This window comes from Rattus rattus, chromosome 3 (assembly GCF_011064425.1).
Source record: "Rattus rattus isolate New Zealand chromosome 3, Rrattus_CSIRO_v1, whole genome shotgun sequence".
Lineage (NCBI taxonomy): Eukaryota > Metazoa > Chordata > Mammalia > Rodentia > Muridae > Rattus > Rattus rattus.
Window position 1 is genome coordinate 20354679 of NC_046156.1, and position 23386 is coordinate 20378064.

General features: G+C 47.9%; 1 protein-coding gene across 1 annotated transcript in view; it reads right to left on the reverse strand.

Moving 5' to 3' along the window:
* Window positions 1–23386, reverse strand: part of Tspan5 (tetraspanin 5) — a 160038-nt gene that overhangs the window by 109265 nt on the left and 27387 nt on the right. The window lies entirely within an intron of this gene.

Below are 23386 nucleotides of genomic sequence, written 5' to 3' on the forward strand. Positions count from 1 at the left end.
CCTGTTCAGCAGTGGAGGCAAACTAAGAAGTAGTCTCTCTGTGTCCCTTCCCATGGCCCTTGGCACAGACACAATCACCCCGTGTGGTGTCTTAGAAATCCGTGTCTCCGTAACAGTGGTGGACAGCCGGCGGTGTCTTATACCTGCAGACAACCAAGGGAAGATCCTGAGTCAAGCTGCAGCCACTCCTTTGTGATCTTGGGACCTGGGTGCCAGTCCACTCCACAGACCGAGCGTTTCTCACAGGGGGCTTAAAAGGATGCTTCTGGCAACTCCCTCGCCATTTGCTGTCACTTCTCAGTGCAGGGGGCTAATGCCCCTAAATCCCTCTTCCATGGAGGATGAGGGCGGAAGGCAGAAGAACTACTTCCAAACCCCAGGCTTGGGGCAAAAGGAAAGCAGTCAGTGATGGGCTTGGGAGAGATGGCCACAGTGGCTTCTCGGTGTGCAGAACAGGAGGGCCCTCTGTCAGTGCGTATAGGCTGAGGTGATCTGCAGTCCTCAGCCCAGCTACAAGGAAAGGCCTCAGGCCCAGACAGCAACCGTCTCCAGCAGAGCCCACTGCAGCCCTCCCGATAGGAAAAACATTAAGATTTGACAAAAGCCGAACCAGCTTCCCTCTTATTGGGGTTCACATTTGTTATAAAAAAAAAAAGTAGGGCTTTCATCATGAGCCAGGTTGGCAGAGGCTATCCGACAGACACTTCCAATGACTGGGCCCCTCCCTCAGTGCTTTCCACGTGTTGGTGGAGTGAATGAACGAAATCCAAGAAGCACATTGGAAGTGGTGTAGAAAGAACAAGCCGGTTAATGAAGGACAATTGTCAACAAATGATAGCCCTGCCACTCTGTCTCTATTAGCTAACCCCTCACCTGGGGTCCCTCACCATCCTGATGCCAGATCAGAGAGCAGCAAGGACCAATGTGGCAGGTAGGTCCCCAGAGCCTCTGAGTTCCTTTCAGTACTAGATTCCCCAATGCTGCCTGGTATGGCTTCCCACGCAAAGACAGGGAGACTGCTTTAGGCAAGGAGTTCAAGGTCAGCACAGATTAATTAGCTCTTTAAACACCCATAGGTGAACAAGCCTGGCGTGTATCCCCAACCCTGGGGAAGAGCACATTTGCCAAGCTCCCTGGAGAGTGCTATAATCGGTAGGATATAATTTGACATGAGGCGCCCATCTTTGAGGTCACCTTCTCTCTTTTATTTGGGGAGAGGGGCAGTACTGGGCATCAAACCCATGGCCCTACACATAAGGAGCAAGTACTCAACCACTGAGCCATACCCCTGACCTTGAAATCACTTTCTTAAAGAAATAAGTCACTTCTGATGTGCTTATAGGAAGATAAAAGAGAGGATATGTCCCGGATTGCAGCACCAATGTTGTGTTTATAAGAAGATAAAGGGGGAGGGGATATGTTCTATGGAGGTGTGGTGAGATATGGGAAGGGGGTGGCTCAGCGGGCCCATGCTGAGACGTCCCTTCCCCCTGAGGGACCAGCCACATGATGATATAGTATAGAATAGAGTTTATTCAGGGCATGGGGAGGGGAATTAAGAGGGTAGTAGGGCAGGAAAGAGAGAGAGGGAGAGAGAGAGACAGAGAGACGGACAGAAAGAGACAGGAAGACAGACAGAGGGGGAAGAGAGAGAGAGAGAGAGAGAGAGAGAATCAGAGACAGAGAGAGACACAGAGAAAGACAGAAACAGAGAGAAGAGTAGAGGAGGAGAGGAGGAGAGGAGGAGAGTAGAGGCGGGCCGTGAACACATGGAGCACATAGAGAGAAATGGGGAAGGGAATGGGGAGAGAGGGGACAAAGGGGGAAGAGAGTAAGAGAAAGAGGGGAGCAAGAGACTGAGGAGGCATTTTTATAGTGTCAGGCATCCTTAGACAGATGCTAACAACTTCTATCCCAGGCTAAGACGTGGTGACAAACGCAGTCAGCAGTGCAGTCTGTAAGAAGGCACAGTTCCCCCTCCAGTCCAGGCCATGATCTGAGTCTCCACTCTATTCGGGGACACCTCAGTCACAGGAGACAAAAGCTGCTCACCAGCCCCAACTCCACTAGGTAAGGAAAGGACCTTCCTGGGGCCCCCACTGCTTACTGAGTGGAGTTGTCTCCCAGACAGAGCTTAGAGAGCTCTCCAGGCCGAGTGGCCAGAGTGTTTTCCTGACAAATAGAAGACATTCCCTCTGGGCTGACCTAGCCCTGTGCCCTGCTCTGGGCCTTTGGAGGGTGGCGAGTGGCTGAGTGGCAGTGGATTGTGCCTGTGCTTGTCCTCACCTGAAAGCGTGGGGACCTCCTTACCTGGAGGTCCTTACTTCTGTCCTGTATTACATGTCTCTAAAGATTCCCTAAGATCCCGATTCCACACTAGGGAATAACCACAGTTTGCTGTAAAGAATTAACTGGGTGAGCTTTCTTCCCTGTCCCAGGAGGGGGAGAGGGAGGAGGAAGCCGCCTCCAAGCTTCACAAAGATAGGCTGGAGGTTAAGGCTTTCGCAGCCCAGCACTGCACGCAGCTGCCAATGAGCAAAATGAAAAGCCTCCGAGACAATGGCCAAACATCAAAGGATTTACAAGAGCAAGGTGCGGCCTTCCGTCAAATTCTTTTGCTTCAACTAATCTTTCAGTGCGTGTAACGGTTTTTTCAGGTGAAGTCCATTTACAGCTCCTCAGACAAAGCCAACCGTCAGGAGACTTTCCTCAGCAGGCCTAAGCAGGCATAGAGCTAAAGCTGACAAGTCATTCTGAAAGCACAGGACCAAGGAAACAGGGAAGACACGGCATAGACCACAGCCACCCCTCCCAGGGTCACAGTCCCTTCACACACGGTACTCAAGGCCATAAACCTCTTCAAGCACCTGCTTCCACTTTCTTACATCAAGTCCTCCCGGACACTGTTCCACAGAAACGCAGTCTTGGCCTCCCCACACTCCTGCCTCCTCTCCAACCTCAGTTTACACTCTTCTCCCCCTCTCGCTTCCTCTCACTCTCTCACTGTGCCCCTATCCCCGTCCTATTTTCCCTGGCAGCAATAACCCTAATTTATAATATTTGTGAGACTTTCCCCTCTGACATATTTACATATTTATTATCAAGCTCTAAGATAGACGCACAGGTATCACCAACTAGACAAGAATTGGTGTCTCAGTTAGGCTTAGTTAACCCTAACTAAGTTACCACACCACAACCAAGAGAAGTCTTATAAAGCCCCAACATTTAATTGGGTTCAGAGGTTCAGTCCATTATCATCAAAGTGGGGAGCATGGCAGCATCCAGGCAGGCATGGTGCAGGAGGAGCTGAGAGCTCTACATCTTCATCCGAAAGCTGCTAGCAGAATACTGGCTTCCAGGCAGCTAGGTTGAGGTTAAAAGCCCACACCCACAGTGACACACCTAATCCAACAAGGCCACACATCCTAATAGTGCCACTCCCTGGGCCAAGCATATACAAACCATCACAATTGATTTGTCTTTTTTTTTTCCCCACATTTTACTGACAGTGACAATCACCAAGCTCAGGACAAAGTCACTTCAAGAACAAGAGAAAGCAGAAGAGACACATGAATTTGAGGTTCAGTACCCAGAGCTCAGGAGATGATTCAGTCAGCCAAGTGTTTGCTACCAACATAAGGACCGAAGTTTGAATCCCCAGTACCCAGGGGAAAAACGATCGTACTAGATCCGAATGTCATCCTAGCACTGGGAAGGTGGGAGACCCTTGGGGCTTCCTGACCAAGCTAGTCAGGTTCCGGGAGAGAGCCTGTCTCCCAAATATCTAAGGGGCCCTGCACTCTAGCCTCTACAGATACACACAAACACATACACTACAGCACAGGGCCCAGGCCCAGCACTGAGGGTTCAATCTCAACCAATCAGGAGTAAACCCAGAACCTGCTTTGTTTTGGGTTGCACGGGTGAGCTGATGCCCTTTGCAGAGGAATATGTGAACTTGACATTTTCCTGTCAAAATAACAAACTGAAAGGTAACAAGGTCCAGTCAATGGCTCAATATGAAGGATCTCAAGAAAAATTCACAGTAATGAATTCACAATTTCTGGTAAGCACCATCTCCCCACAGAGAAGCAGGCTCTGGAGATGTGCCTGTGCTCCACTGGCCTGAGGTATCTCAAGGTATGTCTACTGTGCCATAAATGATGGAAGCAAGACCCGCCCGGTGCATTCTGGTCTCAGTAAGCACAAAGAAAAGAGGACTTTGTGAATGAACAAGAAATCTTTATCGCTGGGCTAGTGTAGCCGCTGCCAACATTTTATTCATAATGCTGTGTTCTCTAATCATGCAAATGTAGCCTTTGCAGAACACTGAGGTCCAAAATCCCTTCCTTCATAACACAACAGGGTCCCAGACTGCTTACTTCAACATCTGTTAACACGCCAGGTTTTTGCTGGTTTTTTTTTTTCCTATAAAAGCCTCTGGTCCCCTTCTGTAAACATCAAAGTTTTGGCCAAACAACAAGCATGGTATGGGATGCAGTCTGGCCCTGCCTAAGATATCTTCTGAGGGTGGCTGTGGTACAAATTATTACAAGTTACAAAGAGAAACTTGGGGAACTGGAGTGCTGGAGGGTGCTGTGTCGATTTAAAATCGTGTGTCTGTAACTACCAAATATCAAGTATTTAGTTTGATCCCTCCCCGCCCCCCAAGTGGCTTAAACTGCGTTTTCAAGTTGCTTTCCAATTTTAACCCTCCCTAAGCACCGCCAATTACGACTTTCAGTCTTCATCTAGCTGACTAAAGGGCCCCTTGCATCTCTTTATGCGCTCCTCGTTTCTGGATGTGTTTTTCCCGTAGAGTCGTCTATTCTGTAGCTTTTTTTGAGACAACAGCCAACTGCCTGAACAATCGCTTCCCTCTAAGGCAGCAGCTTAGCAGTGGCCTGATCTCTCAGAAATGACGTGTGATCTACCCTCACCTTTTCAGTATGGGTGCGGGAAAGGAACGGAGCTCGAAACTTCAGGGCCTGGGGACTGAATCAGAATTCTGCCGTCGTCTTCAGTTTTATTAGTCAGTCTACTTCGACTCAGCCGCAACCCTGTAAACCAGCCCCTAACCCCCCAAACCCTCCCCAGGTCCCTGTGTTTGTGGGCACTCTCAGCTTTTCCTGAGGGCAGAAGCTGATACCTAAGACAGGGGCAAAGGTTTCTATACACGGATGGCTCCATCCCAGCTGATTGGACCACAAGTGAGCACGTGACCCGGGCCAGCCAATGGAGAGGTGGCTCAGCAGACCTCCCAGAGGTCAAGAGAGGCCAGGGCCACGCTCATCCTCTTAGAGCTCTCGGAGGTGTTAAAAATAAAGGGACGACATAGCATCTCAATGCCTACATTGAACAGATTAACATTTCTAACACCCAAACACTCATGACTAATTATGCCCTCCACGAGACAGTTACAAGAGTTATAAAACATATTAATTCATGGTGCACTACAGGCAGAATGTCTGTTAATGAGAAACAAATTTAAATTTGGATGATGAATGCCACCATCGCTTCATCCTGCCAGCTTGCCTCTGTGACTAAATGTGTAAGTTCAGGAGGATAATGGGGAAGCACGTGGGCGTAGCGCCTGAGCTCCTGCTTCTCCGTCCACAGCCCACGTCTACCTGTCCTCTCCGACCACCTACGGATGGCACCGCGATGCCCGACAGCCTGTACCCATGTACCTCGAGTTCCTCTTACACAGAGATGATGGTTCCTGGCCCATCACAGTCATCCTGGCAGAAACGTTGATAAATTATTAGTCATAAACTATTTCCCAGTGTTCCTGTGGATCTAGAAACATCTGTCAGCCCAGTACCCATGAGACCTAGCCAAGGACCACCCATCCTATCCTTAGCTACCCTCAAGGCTCCCGTCCTTTGCCAAGTGCCATCTGCTACAATGACATCCATGCTGGACCGTTTTTTGCATCTTGAAACCAAGCTGATGTCACAACATTCTTGCCAATCTTTGAAAGGCTGCTGTTAAGTTACACCAGCATGAAAATCTCAGGTCGAGGAAAAGACAATCATCCCTGGAAAAGTCTCGAGGGCCTGACTCCCGTACCCACTAGTGTAAGTCCTTTGAATCGAACACCACGGTTTGCATATAAGCTCTACATATCCTCTGGTGTGATCTCTTGAAATCATCTCTAGGTTATTTGCAGGACTCAGTGAAGAGAAAATGCTCCTGCAATAGTTATAGTACAATTCCATATACTACCGGACCCAGAAAGAAGCCTGTGTGTGCCCAGAACAGACATAGATTAAAATAAAAATGTGCAGTGATCGGGGGTATTGTCATAGTACTATCCGAATGATAGTATTATCAGTATGATAGTATTATCGAAATACTCGGATGTGGAACTGGACAACACAGTGCGTTTCTCTCTCTCGCCTGGCTTTCTAACACTCCATAGAATCGTCCCTACTCCCCCATCCCGTACCTCTGCTTCCTTCCCACAGGTTAAGGACACCAGGTAGAAGGAAATGTAGGTAAGGATGCTTCTAAAAATACACGTAAGCCCTGAGCTCTGCTCCTGAGAGGTAGCAAGCTCAAGAGGAGAACTGGAGCTCCTAAATTAGTTCTACCTTAAAACAATGCTGCTGGACTTGGGTGAGGACCAGACGGCATCCCTCCCTGATGCTACTGGATGTGGGTGAGGACCAGACAGCATCCCTACTGTCAGGTGAGAGTCCGTGTGAGAGATCGTTTTTTTCAGTTCACTCTGCCAAATACCACTAAACAACAAAGAAAAGCACACGAAAGAGCCGAGGTGTCAAGATGCTTAAAAACTCACCTTCCACACTTAGAAGTCTATGCTGGACAGCCTTGTTCACCGGAAAACATTCTAAGGCCTCAGTATCTTCCAATTCTCAGCATCACGACTGACCAGGTAGCCGCTAAGTGCCTGTAAAAAGCTCTTGTGGTTCTCTGGCAAGCTGTCTGGGCCTTTGCTCTCTTAAGAGTGATAGCAACTAGTGTTGTCTGAACAACGGAAGGAACAGGACAATTTATAAACTCCAACAGAGAAAATGTGCATCGTTAACATGACGACAGTAAACTCTAATTCCCAAACACTTACACAGCAGTTACTGAAAAGCACTCTCTAAGCCTTGAAGAAAGGAAAAAAATTAAGAAAGGTATGTGTCTTAAATAAAATTTGTGAAGCTCGCATTTAGGAGGAAATACTAAAAGACATTTTTAAAAATCAAAATTAAATCATACTTGGATGTAAGATATCATCCATCCAGTCCAGGTTTTCATTTTATTGACAAAATTAGCCAGGCATAGAGACATTAAATAATTTGCCCAAGGACATGCTGTTAACGAGAGGCAGGATAAATACGAGAATCCTGCCAAGAATGGTTTAACTATTCCAAAAGGGCATTAGAGGATGTTAGCGACGTCTGAGATAGGCTCCTAGTCTTCAGAGGCCAATGTCAAGAGGACAGCCAAGCCCTCCCACGAAGCTTCACTCTGTACGCCACACAAGCCAGAACTCCAGCTTGATGAGCGTGGGACGCACGCATCTTTAGTTCCTACAGTCACACCTTTCCATCCCCGCCAAGGGCGGCCAAACTACACATGGTGCAGCAGCTGACACCGCTTCTAAATCTGTGGACCACTCCCACACAGTCGTGACCCTCTCAGACTCCAGGCTCAGCTTCCCATGCCATTGCTGCTACTGTAACTACACACACACACACACACACACACACACACACACCTCACTAAACCCCAGGAAGCCAATGCCAACTGTGCCAGCCCACCAGCTGAGCTGCAGCAGCTGTCCCAAAGACATCACTCTAGGACCTCACTTCCTGTTCTGGCAACTACGCCTGTGTCTGTGCCAGTTCGGGGTCTGGCCCATCGTTTTCAAAGCTTAGAACTGGACAAGCCCCAGATATCCAAGAAACCATCTGTTATAAAACCCTCCTCCCTCCTCCCTCCTCCCTCCCCCGACTTCGCTTTTCCACCAGCCACAGCATCTGCCACCATCCTTGCTTGTCTGAACAGAGGGCACTGGGACTCTCATCCACAAGGCTCATTCAGACCTGGCCCTGAAGGGGAAGAGCCACCAACTTTAAATCCAATGTTATAAAGCAAACGAGTTCACATAGTCTACGTGGCAGCATGAGCTAGCTATCCCAGATGTGTATGTGTAAGTGTGGGGGGAGGGCGCACACGTAGGTCCAACATTGACACCCAGTGCCTTCCTCCATTGCTCCCCCGTTTATTTATTGAGGCAGGCCCCCTCAATCAAATTCAGAGCTCACTGATTTGACGGAGTCTAACTCATGGGTTCGCTCCAGGGATCCCCTGCCTTTGGTGTCCGAGTGCTGGGATTTTAGGCATTGACCATGCCTATGACTCTTTCCCATGGGTGCTAAGGATTTGAACTCTGGTTTTTACGTTTAAGCACTAAGTGCTCTAACTACTGAGCCATCATCCTCATGGCCCATATTTATTCTTTAATAGGAGCTTTTCACAGCAAAACCCTCAGGAACAAGGAGAGACACACTGAGAAGGAGCTCACTAATATTACACTAATATCCACACCCAAGAGCATAAGCTTTTCCTTCCAAAGAGAAGCATAGCCAGTCTTCAAAGGCTATTCAAGTATCCACCACCCCCCACCCTACCCCCCCGCCCCCGCCTAAATTCCAAGGAGACCCCAAGCACTCGCATCTATATAACCAACAGTGAGTAAACATTCTCCACATTACAGGCTGCAGCAGGATCTTCACAAGCATGACCTGACTCCCCACCACTCTATCATCCCCCTTCCTTGTCATGAAGGGCTTGGGGAAGATATACAGAAGGCGTCTAACTTGCCTAAGGTCACATCAATAAAAGGTGATAGGTCAGAGTTCACACTTGGGTCATGCAATTCTATAGTCAGTGCTTCCCCCCCCAAAAAAAAGGTTAATTTATTTTACATATGAATACAGTGTTGCTGTCTTCAGACACACCAGGAGAGGACATCAGATCCACATTACGTATGGTTGTGAGCCACCATGTGGTTGCTGGGAATTGAACTCAGGACCTCCAGAAGGGCAGTCAGTGCTCTTAACCACTGAGCCATCTCCCCAGCCCCAGAGTTAATGCTTTTTGTGGATACTTTGCACTGCTTTGGGGGGGAGGGGGGGATGACGGTGAGGTCTTAGCTGCAAAGGAGAAAACAAAAACTGTACTTTTAATCACAGAACCACCTCGCCCTGCCTTTTTAAGGGTCCTGTGCAAACCTACCTTGAAATTCTAGAGGCAAAGAAAGGAGACTGGTGCTCACCTAACAAGTCCAAGGCAGCTGTCAGGCAGCTGTGCAGAAGCCGGGGAAGACGGGAAGAGGAGAACGGTGTCTGGCGGGGGTTACGCTTGCCTCTGCCTCCAACTAGAATTTTTTTTTTTTAAAGAAATGAGAAGCCTGGCAGATGAGAGAATCTCATGCTAAATCCCACAGGGAGTGTTAAATAAACATGATCAGCCCCACAAAGCTCTGACAAAGGCAGGCTGTTAAAACTGAAACATTGTACCACATCCTACCTTCCCTTACCAGACAAACAAACACAAATTCACGAGCGCACGAGTCCTATTAGCGGTGGCCTATTTAAGCCTTAAATTTTTAATTCTGTTTATTCGCTTTTGTAGAAAGCACTCAGCAAACACTCGGCCTCGCTTTTACTTAGGTTGCTGTGTCTAATGGCGGGCGTCAACAAGACTTGGCAGCTCTCACGAGGCAGCCTCAGACCGACTGTGGAATCGAGACCTAGAAGATGATCCAACCAAGCGCAGGTCACACAGACTTGACTCAGGCTGGGTCTGCCCTCCAGGTTTGCCATGCTCATGGCTTTTCTGGATCTACGTTTTTCAACTTACATCCATTTACCAAGCTCCCTCGCTGTGCCAGCCACTGAGAAGCCCGGAGCCTAACAGTTAGGGAAAAACAGTTTACCATCTCACTGGAAAAGCAGAAATCAATTAAATCGTGATGCTAAGAAGGGAGCGGTTTACCAAGGGGCAACGTGACGGCGCACAGATTGACTAGCGGCTGTCTGTTCAGGCGACTGCTAAATGAAATTACCAGGGAGGAGTAACTAAAAACTAACAGACACTTCTCACAGTCAGGGGGCTGAGAAGTCCAGGGTCACCGAACCTGTCTATGAAGTCTATGAAGCTGTTCACTGCTTCTTAGATGGTATCTTGGGCTTCCTTTATAAGAGCAGACATCTCAGATTATCAAGGAAGCCCCAGGGTGTGATATCATAGGATTGGGGAACAGGTTTCAACATAGGAATTGGTGGGGTGGGAGGAGCCCCAAACACTGGGACAAGGTAGAAGTAAGTATTATTAAGCACGACCTCAGACTCTGTTCACCGGGAAGTGAGATCTAAGACCGTTCCTTGTGCATCTGGGCAGGCTTATGGTGGAAACGACAGGATATGACTTTGAGGCTAGGATAGAAGAGGCCATGCGGTTTCTTGCTTATGTCTGGAATTCTGGTTCTTGGAGCTCTAAATGCCCAGGGAGTAGCGTCAACACCCTGAAGTCGCCTGCTGTGAAGACATCTCGGCTACACTTAGGAGCTGGGGCAAGTACTGAGCGTCACCTCAAGTCATGCCGGTGCAGACACGCACCTGGAAATGCCCCTAGGGTCCTCCTCCCCAGCGAGACTCTAGACCAGAGGAGAGAGGTATCACCCGACTGTGCCCATCTGAACTCCTGGCCCACCAAATCCGCAAAGGAAAACGGTGGCCGTTTGACCACTGCTTCCATCACACGGAGGTCAAGTCACCCGAACACAGTATTGCACGTGACCAAGAAGCAGCGGCCCTGTGCACAGGTCGCACAGTCTCCTGCAATGTGACACTGGGCCTGCAATCGAAGGGAACAGAGCGTCAGGCTGTGGACGCAAACCAGCTGCAGGCAGAGGGACCGGGCACACGGAGACTATGTAGTCAGAACAAAAGAGGTCGAGCTGCTCAGATGTCTGAAGGTCTCAGAGGGTTCGACTGTTTTCTGTGTGTGTCTTTACATAGTTCTTATTTTTGTCCTTTGACTTTAAACGTGTGCTGTCACTGTTTATTTGCGTGTGGATGGGTGTTTGGCCTGCATGTATGACTGCCCAGGAGGCCAGAGGAGAGTGCTGAATCCCCCAGGACTGGAGTTCTATGTGCTGGGAATCAAACTTGGGTCCTCTGTAAGCAACGGGTTCTCCACTTTTCTTTAAAAAAAACAAAGCAAACCTGAAGTAAATCCCACTAGATAATAGTCGCCATTATAGACTAAGTTGAATACCCACCCCACCACCACCAAGTCATATGTCAAAGTCATTGCCAGCACTTCACAATGTATTTGGGGACAGTCAATACAAGGATAATTGATTAAATTGAGGTCGCCGAGGGTGAACACTACTCCACTATGAGAAGGAGAATCTTGACACACACAGGGAGAATGTCACATGACAATGACGCTAGAGATGGGGATAGGGTCTCTAACCCACTGACTGCCAGACTGTTCACACCAGGAGCAGGAGAGAGGCCTGGAGCAGACTGCCCTCAGTCCTTAGGGGAATCTGGCCTACCCACACCCCTACCTCCATCTTCCTGCCTCTTAAACTGGAAAGACAACAGATTTCTGTTGCTCCTGCCACACAGCTAGTGGCACTCTATTACAGCTGTCCTTGGGGACTCCTGTAATCAACACTTAGACTATTTTTAAGTGGCCAACTCATAGATTTCGGTAGCTTCACAATATAGTACATCTCTCCAACGGTAAAACATTTTCAAGTCCCTCCAAAGAACTTCCATTTCTCTCCTCTGTCCCCTGATCTGCTCCCTGTCTCTCTCCCCTGCACCTGATCAGCTCCCTGTCTCTCTCCCCTGCACCTGATCTGCTCCCTGTCTCTCTCCCCTGCACCTGATCAGCTCCCTGTCTCTCTCCCCTGCACCTGATCTGCTCCCTGTCTCTCTCCCCTACACCTGATCAGCTCCCTGTCTCTCTCCCCTGCCCTGTCTCTCTCCCCTGCACACTAATCTGCTCCCGTCTCTCTCCCCTGCACACTGATCTGCTCCCTGTCTCTCCCCTACACACTGATCTGCTCCCTGTCTCTCCCTGCACACTGATCTGCCCCTGGCTCTCTCCCTGCACACTGATCTGCTCCCTGTCTCTCTCCCTGCACACTGATCTGCTCCTGCCTCTCTCCCCTGCACACTGATCTGCTCCATGTCTCTCTCCCCTGCACACTGATCTGCTCCCTGTCTCTCTCCCCTGCACACTGATCTGCTCCCTGTCTCTCCCCTGCACACTGATCTGCTCCCTGGCTCTCTCCCCTGCACACTGATCTGCTCCCTGGCTCTCTCCCCTGCACACTGATCTGCTCCCTGGCTCTCTCCCCTGCACACTGATCTGCTCCCTGGCTCTCTCCCCTGCACACTGATCTGCTCCCGTCTCTCTCCCCTGCACACTGATCTGCTCCCTGTCTCTCTCCCCTGCACCCTGATCTGCTCCCTGCCTCTCTCCCCTGCACACTGATCTGCTCCATGTCTATGGGTTTGCCTCATAGAATGAGTCACACGCAGCCCTTTGCATGGCTGCTATAATTTAACATAACTTTATCTAAGTACACTCATGTTGTCACATGCACCATTACTGTCTCCTTTTTATTGCATTGTACGAGAATGTCAGGATTTGTTTATATGGACTCATCACTGATGGACATCTGGGATTTTTTTCCCTTCTTTTTGCCATATTTGGAATAATGCCGACACTGAACACACATGTATACATCTCATTTGAACACTGGCTTTTCAGTTCTCTTGGGCGTATACATATGGAGTGCAGGCTCTCACAGTAACTGTATGTCTGTCTGTTCAGAAGCCTGTCTAAACAGGTCTGTCTAAACAGAGCGACAGTGCCTTTCCCATCCCCACCAGCATAGCCGTGCTTGTGTGAGGTCTCAGGAGCCAGCTTTCAAGAAGGAACATGTGGAGGGTTTTACATGGATGGGTCTGACAAGCCTCTGAAGACATTCAACGCGTGTGCTGGGTAAGACACTTACTCTGGGTTAGAAATGAGGTCGGTCAGGACTCAGTAGCAAAACAACAACAACAACATCTCTCAAAAGTAAATAAAAAGGGGGTTGGTGGGTATTGCTTGGCCCAAGCATTTAGGAGCTCCAAAACGGAGCGTCAGAGTAGAGGTAAACGGTCTGTGAAGAGAGGTATGGCAAACAACCTCACAAAACTTCAGTGATGAGAGTCACAAAACCACTAAAAACCAGACGATCTGAAAAGGGTCTCAATTGATACCTGAAAGATAAGTGCCACCTCCTTTCCCTCCTCTTTCTTCCCTGTCCCTTTCAGAAGGAGGTCAGTGGTGCCAGAATGGGAAGCTGTGTCAGCTCTCACGCTGCTGCTGTGTGAGAGGGTGAACTATTTTATGTATCAGAACTGGTGAAGAAACGAGTCTCAGTGAAGCTGCCAATCCTACCCACCTTCAAACTGTCTTTTCCTAGAGAACTGGCGTGCACAGAATCCTGCCATGTCCTTAGCGAGTTCTGTTGTTTCTTCCTGAAACTGGGAGGAGACGGCTGGACCCCACTTCAAAGGATCACCGAGAAATCAGCAGAGATTAGCACAGGTGAGTATTATCGCCCCTCTGCACGCCCTCCCTACTGTGACAGTGTCCAATCAAAAGACGGGACTCCTGAGACCAAATCTATAATAAGATCCTCTGTCCTAGCACAAAATTACAGTTCAGAGGTCTTCTTCCTTAGAGGACACAGTTCCAGAAATTATGAAACTCGCTTTACATATCAATCAAGAATAAACTAATCCTTTAGGTTTATAATATGAGGGACTGAATTGCAATTTAGTAATCATGGGTTCTGGGATTAAACAAGCATTGCTTTGAGAAGACAGCGGGAATCAGCCTTAGTACAGGCAGGGGGGCCTCAGGGACTCCTCTCAGGAAAGAACCAGACTCATCCTGAGCCACCTTGTACTTCCCTAGTACAGTGTCCATGCCTAACCAGGAAGAGTTAAACAGCATCTTAGGAAATCACCTCACTTGAACATCACACATACATTCACGTTCTCCAAAAGATCTCATCGATGGGCAGAAGAGGCGTCCACTGATAACTTTAAGAGTTTAAGATAACTCTACGTTGGGCGAAACTCTTAGTACAATACTAAGACCAAAAGAAACACCTTCTTTCTCTGCATATATTACCACACCGAAAACATAATAATAAAATTGTTGTATTGGGTACATTTAGTAACAGCTATCCCCAAATAGTAGGGATTAACATCTCCTAATCTTACCTCTACAACACAAACTTAATACAAAGACTTAATACACACACACACACACACACATACACGGCCTGAACCACCCAAGACCATCATAAATCTGTGACAAGAAATGTACAAAGCTACTGGGGGGTTCGGACACAAGCAGTACACATAAGGTGACCAAGTCTCAAAAGTGAAAGACACTGGTCCCCAAACCTAGTTAATTACTATGAGATAGCGATTTCTTACCAGAGCCCTCGGAGAAGCCACTCCATTAGAGTTCTTTCTCCTCTGGCAAGGGAGGTATAGAACTCTGGGCATGGAGACTGATAGTCCCATAAAGCATGGATGGGTATGTATTTAAAAAGTCTCCCCCACACTACATAAAGAAAAGGCCTTTCAACCAATGCCCCTGCTTCAGAGAGCAGCTTGATGCTAGCACCCGGAGACTGTCAGCATAGTAATTAATGCTCATTAGTACTTAATGGACTAGAGCCGCAAACATTAAGTTATTCATTAATTTTCACCACATGTCCCTGAAGGAAGTGGGAGCAGCCCTCTTTGACAGGGAGAGACAAAGCCAGTGTTGCACACGGGCAGCAGGCTGCTTCCGGCCACGGCCGACCATAAACACGGGCTTAGCAACATCAGACACTGAACACCTTGTGAACAGAGGACGCAGGAGCACATTTCGAGGCATGACCCATGCTGCCCTTACCCCGAAGAGCAGTAACTGAGAGCCTTCTGTATTCCAGAAGGCAGACGTAGACTTGAAGTCACTGAAATGTGCTCATGGTGCTAACAACAGGAATAGCAGAAAGGAGGGGAGAAAAGGCTAATTGTTGAGGGTTTATGTCAGACTCGATGGTACCTCTCGGGCATTAACTCAATGAACTTAGGAAGCAGGAACTAATTGTTCCTTCCTAGGAGGAACCCCAAGGTACCATACCTTGCCCATCAGAACATAATTCAGACCCAGTTTGGTTTCCAAAGGATGTGTGCACTTGACCTTAACATCATCCAGGTAAAATAGGATTCATTTTTCTTAGCTGACCCAGTACTATTCAGGCAAAATGGAAGTTAATTCACAAAAGAACCAAATGTCCCTCAAAGCTCTGGCCCTAATAGCCTTTGGTCAGAGGGCCAAACCCTTCCTCCCCGTCCCCTGCCTTCCTTGACGTTCTGATGCAATGCAAGGGCAGGCAACCCGGTCCACTGGGCCCAACATCCTGTACTGTCTGTTATCCATCTTTAATAGCTTCATTTACCCTACACCCTGAGTCCAACTTCCTACTGAAACATTTAACAGCTTCTCTGTGGATGAATCGTGTGAGTAGCATTTATTTACTCTTTCTGAAAGCTGTGTGTTTGGGAGCAGAAAAAGAGAACGCCAGAGTTTTGTGTTTTGTTCATAAAATATGTAACTTCTCTCAAAAAAAAAAAAAAAAAAATGCCGTACCTTGTCACATCTTCTTGTACCAGATAAGTATCGAGAGAAAATTCATACGGCCAAAGTTTTTTAAACTGAGTAATGTGTTTTTGGAAAAAGAACGCGGTTAAGAGTGAAAACACTTCATAGCTAAGTGTCTCTAAAGAACTTTCCAGAACCCCATCACTCACTCATCCCGAAACAACTCACTCCTGCTATCTATCAACATAAGCTTCAAGGACCACTCTCACACACAGGTGAGACCGAAAGGCTTCAGGTTCCTAGCGAAGCCGTGGGTAGCACTTACAACTAGCCCAGGAGAGCCCCGTGGGCTCTAAAGTGTGAGGGAAGCAGGGAGAGCTCAAGAGCAGCTCATCTGTCCGGCAAGCATGAGGTTCTAGGTTCGATCCTTAGCCGAGGATGGTAGCGCACACACAGGTGGTTGTTAAGGAACAATTAGTTCCTACTTCCTAAGTTCACTGAGTTCATGCCCGTGAGGCACCATCGAGTCTGACATAAACTCTCACAATGAGCCTTTTCTCTTCTCCTCTCCTTTCTGCTATCACCATTGTTCTCACCATGAACAGATTTCATGTCCCTGTACTCTGAATGCAGAAGCAGATGGATCTCTGTGCGTTCAAAACCAGCCTGGTCTACATAGCAAGTTCCAGGCCAGGTAAGGCTACATAGTGAGACCCTGTCTGAAAAATGATGTTGATGCTGATGCTGATGGTGATGCTGATGCTGGTGGTGATGGTGATGGTAATGGTGATGCTGATGGTGATGGTGACGGTGACGGTGACAGTGATGGTGATGCTGGTGGTGATGCTGATGGTGATGGTGATGGTGATGGTGATGGTGATGATAACACTGATGGTGTTAATGAAGTCTGATGATTACCAAGTGCCTCTGATGTCCCAAGAAGACATGCCATTGTGCGGTTTACCCCAGCCTGCTTTAATTCTTCTCCTTTCTACCTTCACCCTTGTCCCTCACCTGCTCTGCTCTACGAAACAGAAGGCATTCTTTGTAAGGCACAAGTCAGGTCTTATGGCTTCTGTGACGGAAACCCTCAAGGGACTCATCTCCCTCACAACCCATACTGGAACAACACCTTTCTGTTCTCTCCCATCTCCAGCTACCAGGATGTCTCTCTCAACAAGCCTGTGCTCCAAAAGCTTCCCCACCCAGGATCACTCTGCCACTTTGCTGGGATCCTTGCTCCATAATCAAGGGATTCATGGGTGACCTTCCCTGCCTCTTACCAAGAACAGAGGTCTTTCTCTCTGTCTCTCTCCCTCTCCTCCTCTCCTCCCTCCCCTTCTTGACTTGACTCTCTTCCGGCATTGATCATGATCTAATATATTTCCTACTCATTTATTTGTTAGCCCCATTAAAACACAAACTGCATGAAGGCAGGATTTTATTACTGACCAGCTTTCCTCATAAGTGTAGGTCATTTGGCCCACGGGAGTTCCGAAGCACAGCTGTCCCTCAGCTTCCTTACGGGACTGGTTCCAGGGCTCCCAAGAACACCAAGTCCTTAGATGCTTAAGTCTCTTCCATAAAATGGTGCCTTGCTTGCACAGGACCTAAGCGTATCCTGTTATATGCTTTAGAGCCTCTCTAGATTGTGTATTGTTCCTGGAAAAGGTAAATGGTATGGAAATACCCATTACATTACGCTGTCTAGGAAATGATATAACACGTGGTCTGTAAATGGTCAGTAGCTATGTGTGTTCTGAGACAGGGCCTTACTCTGTAGTCCTGGATAGCCAGGAGCTCAATATTTAGACCAGGCTGGCCTCAGAGTAATAAGAGTCCACTGACCTCTGCCTTCCCAGAGCTGGCATTAAAGGTACCTGCCACACACACTGCTTCAAACTCTTTCAAAATATTTTGATCCATTAATAGAATCCATGAATTCAAAACTCTGTGTGTGTGTGTTTACTAGATGGAAGAATAAACATAACATAAATAAATACGAATATAAAGAATATTTGACTGTAGTTATCTAGAGGTGAGAAACTCCAGGTCTTCATGGACACAGCCTGCCTCTCCTACAGAATGAAACACAAGCTTAGCCAGTAGTGAAGAGAACAGAGAACATCCTCTAAGAAGAGAAAGGATATTCTGTGCCGTCAACTGACACCATAATCGTGTGTGTGTGTGTGTGTGTGTGTGTGTGTGTGTGTGTGTATCACAACCAAAGCCATAAGCCCCATACTCAGGAGGGCTGCAGGGAGCTGTAGTCCAGCTTGAGCTGAAGAGTGAGACCTTGTTTCAGAAATCCAAAAAGTCCCTGTCAAGAGAGATGAAGAAGGAAGAATTCACAAAGACCAAGGTAAGTAAGGCAGGAGACAGGAGTGTGAGGTATGATCCTGCGTGCTCGCCATTCTGAGGACAAATCTGGGAGTACAGTCGTACAGAGGGACATGGTGATCCATTTCTCTGTTAGCTTTCCTCTCACTTTAAAATTGTTTCCAAAAAAAAGAGAGAGAGAGAGAGAGAGAGAGAGAGAAAGAGAGAGAGAGAGAGGCTAGAAAATTTGAGTCACACATGAAATATTCTGAATGAAATGCAAAGGAAACAGGGGAACAAACTATTGCTTCCAAATGTTTCTGTTCACCTTGCTCCCTGGTCCCCCTGCCTCCAAGAAAGACTTTGGGGCGTATATCATGTTGGCTTAGAGTCGGTCCAAATATGGTCATTTTTTTTCTTTCAGTGTAAATGCAAACAAACCCCCTGGATTACAGTGGAAACGCAGCACGTAGCAGAACATTCATCTGTATAAACTCAGTTGTAAATGACATCTCTCTTCTCCCCACAGAGTCCAAGCCTGAGCTCCACGAATTGCTCTAACTCAAAACATACTTTTTACATAAAATTAATGATGGTGTTGGAAATAGAAAAAGTAAATCTTTGGACTGGTCTGGTGTTGTGAACCACAGAGAATGATTAAATATAAAACGGGGCGGGGTGGGGGGTGAAGCAATTGCACTAGGTTATAAAAGAACAGATTGACATAGATTTTTTTTTTAGAAACTGGAAGTTGCAGGCAACATGCCTAGAATTTAGATGCCAATATTAAGGACTGAACACTCGCCCAAGCCTCTACAGCTCCCCTGGCAGGTCAAATCTCATTACAACAAACACCACGGCTCTAAGAATCCCTGTGTAATGTAGAGCAGGCCCGGATACCGATCCCTTAACTCAGGCTGTTATGTGTTGCCTAACAGTGTTCCCCGTTCCGAACACAAAAGCACAAATGCACAAAAGAGACATCCTCAGTGATTACTCACTTGAACTGAGACTCAGAAAAAGCCCCCCATCTTCCATCCGGTGGAAGAGACCACTTAAATTTTTCAGGGGAAAAAAATTAACTTGCAAGCAGCCATGGAAAGGCATAGATACACAGAGACTAGCCAAACCTTCGAAGGACAGTGAACGTAGGCACGTGACAACCACTATACCAGCAGGACAGTCCAGAGATTTAATACAATAAGGTTCCGCAGCCTACCTCCACCCCCAGGACTGTCGAATGCTGCTCGTTTTAATTTGAATTCTCTTTCTCCTTGAGTACTAAAATTAATAAGTTCTGAACTGAAAGATCGTGGAGTTCCAGCAACTGCTGGAAGATGGTTAGATTTGTTAACACATGCATACATTCCCAAAGGGAAAGTACCATCGCTCTATCAAGCATAAGAGTTGTATGAACTCCAGAACTCCACACATCCCAGCATCCACATTGCATCCCTGGGACTGCCCACCTCCAACAGCCAACAACCCTAGATCCCAAAAACAAGGCCCCAAGCAACATCCATATCCGATGCCTCCTATTCGAGAATGGCTTCAGAGAGCACACGTTGGCCGGTATTACATGGAAGTTACTTTAACATTTCTCTACGTGCACCAGTGGCAAAGGCACGGTCCATCCTTTGCTTTGGAAATGATGATGTTTTGAATGTCTCTGGGAGATGAAAACGTGACAATGTTGTTTTCGAATGGGTTCGAAATTAACCATCATAGCTATTTAAAGTTTAGCACAAATAAGTAAATAATAATAACGCTAAATAACCACAAACCTGTCTCTTAAAAGAAGCATTGAGCATAAACCGGCAAAAGGATATTATTGCTTCTTAACAATTTCAAAATCTCCCAGTTGTAATCTATACTGTATAACCAGAAGCCTCCAGTTTTGGAGGGGTTATTTGTGGGCACAAAACCAGGGACATGGACAAACCACACCACTTTTCCGTACCCCAGGCCCTCCCCATATCACATGAAGAACACTGCAGGCGCTTCATGGGACCACCTGGAGAGCTGTCCAAATTGTCGTGCGCAAGCTTTTGCCCACCACATCTGAGGTGGTACACGAGAAAAATCAACAGAGACTATCCCCAGCCTTCTGTTATCTTGACGCACTGGCCTAAATTAACAATCTGCACACATCTTCATCTGCACCCCGGTGTGTCAGCCAGAAGAATTTTCTACCCAGAGCGCATCCCGTTATTATCAATGTAAGTTGATGCTAAGTCTCACAAGTCATTAATAAAATGTGGTGATTTCTCAAAAGGTTTATCTTCTAAAAGGTACTTAATAGAAAAGAATTAACTCTAAGCCACCATCTAAGTGATAAAGCTTTATCAAAATAATTATCAAGTTGAAAGAAAATCCCCAGAGCAGTAAAAAAATATCCAAGATTCAAAAAATATCACCGAAGGGAAAAATCTGATCTTATAAAAAAAGGTATAGCCTGTGAATGAATGAATGAATGAATGAATGAATGAATGAATGAATGAATGAATGGACAAGCAAACATCAAGTGAATGATGATGGGCTGCCAAACACAAGTTTGTGCTCTTCTAAAACAAAAAACAATAGTGTTGGTGCACACAAGGTGTGTGTGCATGTGTGTGCGTGCATGTGTGTGTATTTCTGAGATAAGTTCTCATGGTGAACCTGAGCTCATGATTTGGCTAGAACGGCTGGTCACTAAACTCCAGGGACTCCCCTGTCTCCAGTTCTTAGTGCTGTGATGGCAGGGACATGCTGCCTTACTGGTCCTTTCATGTGAGCGGCAGGAGCTTAACCCACATCCTCTCGCTTGCTGGGCAAGCATTTTACTAGTGGAGCCACCTTCACAGCCCTACAAAATCACCCTGTTTTCAAAATCACACTCCCCGCTCTATTTAAGAGTGAAGGTCTGTCACTGGTCTCTGTAGAAGCACTCAGCTATTTGGCCCTCACACCACCCGAGTCTGCCATCTGTACTAACTGCACGGGACATGGCTGCCGTGGCTCCTGCCCTCAGTGAGTTGCAGTCGAGGTTAGTGAGAAAAACAACAGTCACTTCAGAGCAGCTATGAAACAGCGTAAGAGCTACAGCAGGGCACCGCCAGGGTAGACCGTGAGGGTTCTCAAAGGGACTGAAGGAGAAGAAAGCTGAAACAAAAAAGGAGACCCTCAAGAGAAGCGGGTAGCTGTTAGAGGCCACTGGAACTATGGGGAAATATGGCCAGGGTGTGTGCAGCAAATCCGTAAGGGTCCTTCGCCGGGCACAGCCTTCAGCGCTCACTTCTGCCCCACCCCCAGGCTTACACACCACTTTCTTCTGTGTGTGTATACGTGTGTCTTTCCTCCCCTCACCATGGGCCCCCAAAGTAGAAGATGCAACCCCAACCGTCTCGTAGCCCCAGACAAACTCATTCTGTAAACATCACTAAAGTGAATGCTTGCCCGGGGAAGGGATGTCTCAATGCTGGGTACTGACACAGGCCGGGCCGCATGAAAAGCAGTGTTCATGGAGCACTGACTGCTGTGTGGACTGTGCTGCCCACAGGAGGGAAGCCCACTTAGATGGCAGTTCTCTGAGAAGGCATTTGAAGGGCTCTCCTCAGGTGGTCATTTGCTATGGGGGAAAATGACACCCTTCGCCCTTGAGATTTGAGGCCTGGTGGCTTTTTGTCCTCTGTTTTTTCAGTGGGGACAAATATCTCAACACGGTGCCTAGGCTGGCCTTCTGCCTCAGCTTCCCAAATGCTGGGATGAGAGGTGTGTACCACCACACCATGCCTCGTCCAAGGCCTTTTAAGAGCCACCAGGCCTGTTTCGGCACCCAGTACAAACAGGAAACAAGAGCTCCCTGGGCCACACTGAGGAAAGGACTGAGATACCCCGGGCTTCCAAAGCTCTCTCCTGCTCACGGGCAGGGAAGCCGCCATCTGAAAGGCACGCAGAGGAGCGGCATCACCACGGTTCTGCTGGAAGATTTCTGGTTGGCAGAGAACACAAGATGCCAGAACTTGGAAAGGAAAAAAAAAAATCATGTAACTATGATTACCTTGTTTCACCTTGTCCCTCAGCCAATCCAGATCCAGCCTGCTGTAGATATTTAACCATTAGCGAAACCTTGCGAAGACTCTGCTGAATCATCTCTCACTGGCAAATCATCGCCAGGCCTGTGAATCCCCCACATTCTAATGCCGGAGTGGCTCTATTCTCCATAGCAGGCAAAGCACACGCCGTCCCATGACCTTGATGCTCAGAAAAGAAACGCAAAAACAAAAACAGAAAAACGAAACACAGCCCCTCCCAACCTCACTTGCATCCCGACACTTCCAAAGCACAGGACATGACATGAGCATATTCCACCCGGATCCTGAGGAGGAAGCAGAACGTGCTGGACACACCGTACACACCGGCCCTTATCAGTCCACCTGCCGGGGCTCTCACAGTTAGTCTCACTCTCTGGCGCCTCCTTCTGCCTGCACGAGCCCCTCAGGGGAGCATTCCTGGGGTACCTGGGCCTGCTCCAGGGCCAGCATGAAGGAATCCGCCACTTCAATCCGGTCCAGCCGCAGTGCAGAGGGACGGAAGCCAGGCCCCGGAAGGGCTTTTTTGCTGTTACTGAGACCTCAGGCTACAGAATCTGATAAAAATTATCTTCAGACCAGTGTCACAAAAAGCCCTTTTCCCCCAAAGGGACCCAGCAATTTGAAAGTGCCTTGCAAAGCAAGCTGTGCTTCCTTTCTTCAGAGCCTTCCCTGAGGCAGACCAGTGTCAGCAGGAGTCAAAGGGAGGAACTCGGTCTCCGGGGATGTCATGAGAGAGGGTTTTAGAAACCAGGCCTCACGCCACCTTTCAGGTTTTTGTTCTTTCTGGTTCGTCAAGCTCACCCGGCATTGTCCACCCCACCTTCTGTAAGTGTATATGGGCACAGAGAAGGAAGCCCGTGTCCCTTCGGTACAGCACTAACTATGGGCTCCTACTCATCACATGATTAACCCTGATCAATGGCCCCATGAACCACACAGTGCCTTCATGATCACAGTCTCTCCATCACGTGTCCCAGCTAGTAGAAAGCCCCCACTGATCACATACCACCCCACTAATCGTGTACCCTCTCTAATCAGGTGACTCCACTAATCGCACCCCCACTATCAGATGGCCCCATTAATCATGCGGCCCCACTAATCGCACAGCTCCCCTCACTAATGGCCACCTAGAGACCAGGTCCCTTTGAAATGAGAAAAATCTCCCCAAAATACAAGCAGCAGCCTCCAACGCTTCTGATCAAGTCTGTCAGCCTTTCTGTCAGAAGGGCCTCCCTTACTACCCTCAGTTTATCTTCCATTTCTGGAACAGCCAGCCCAAG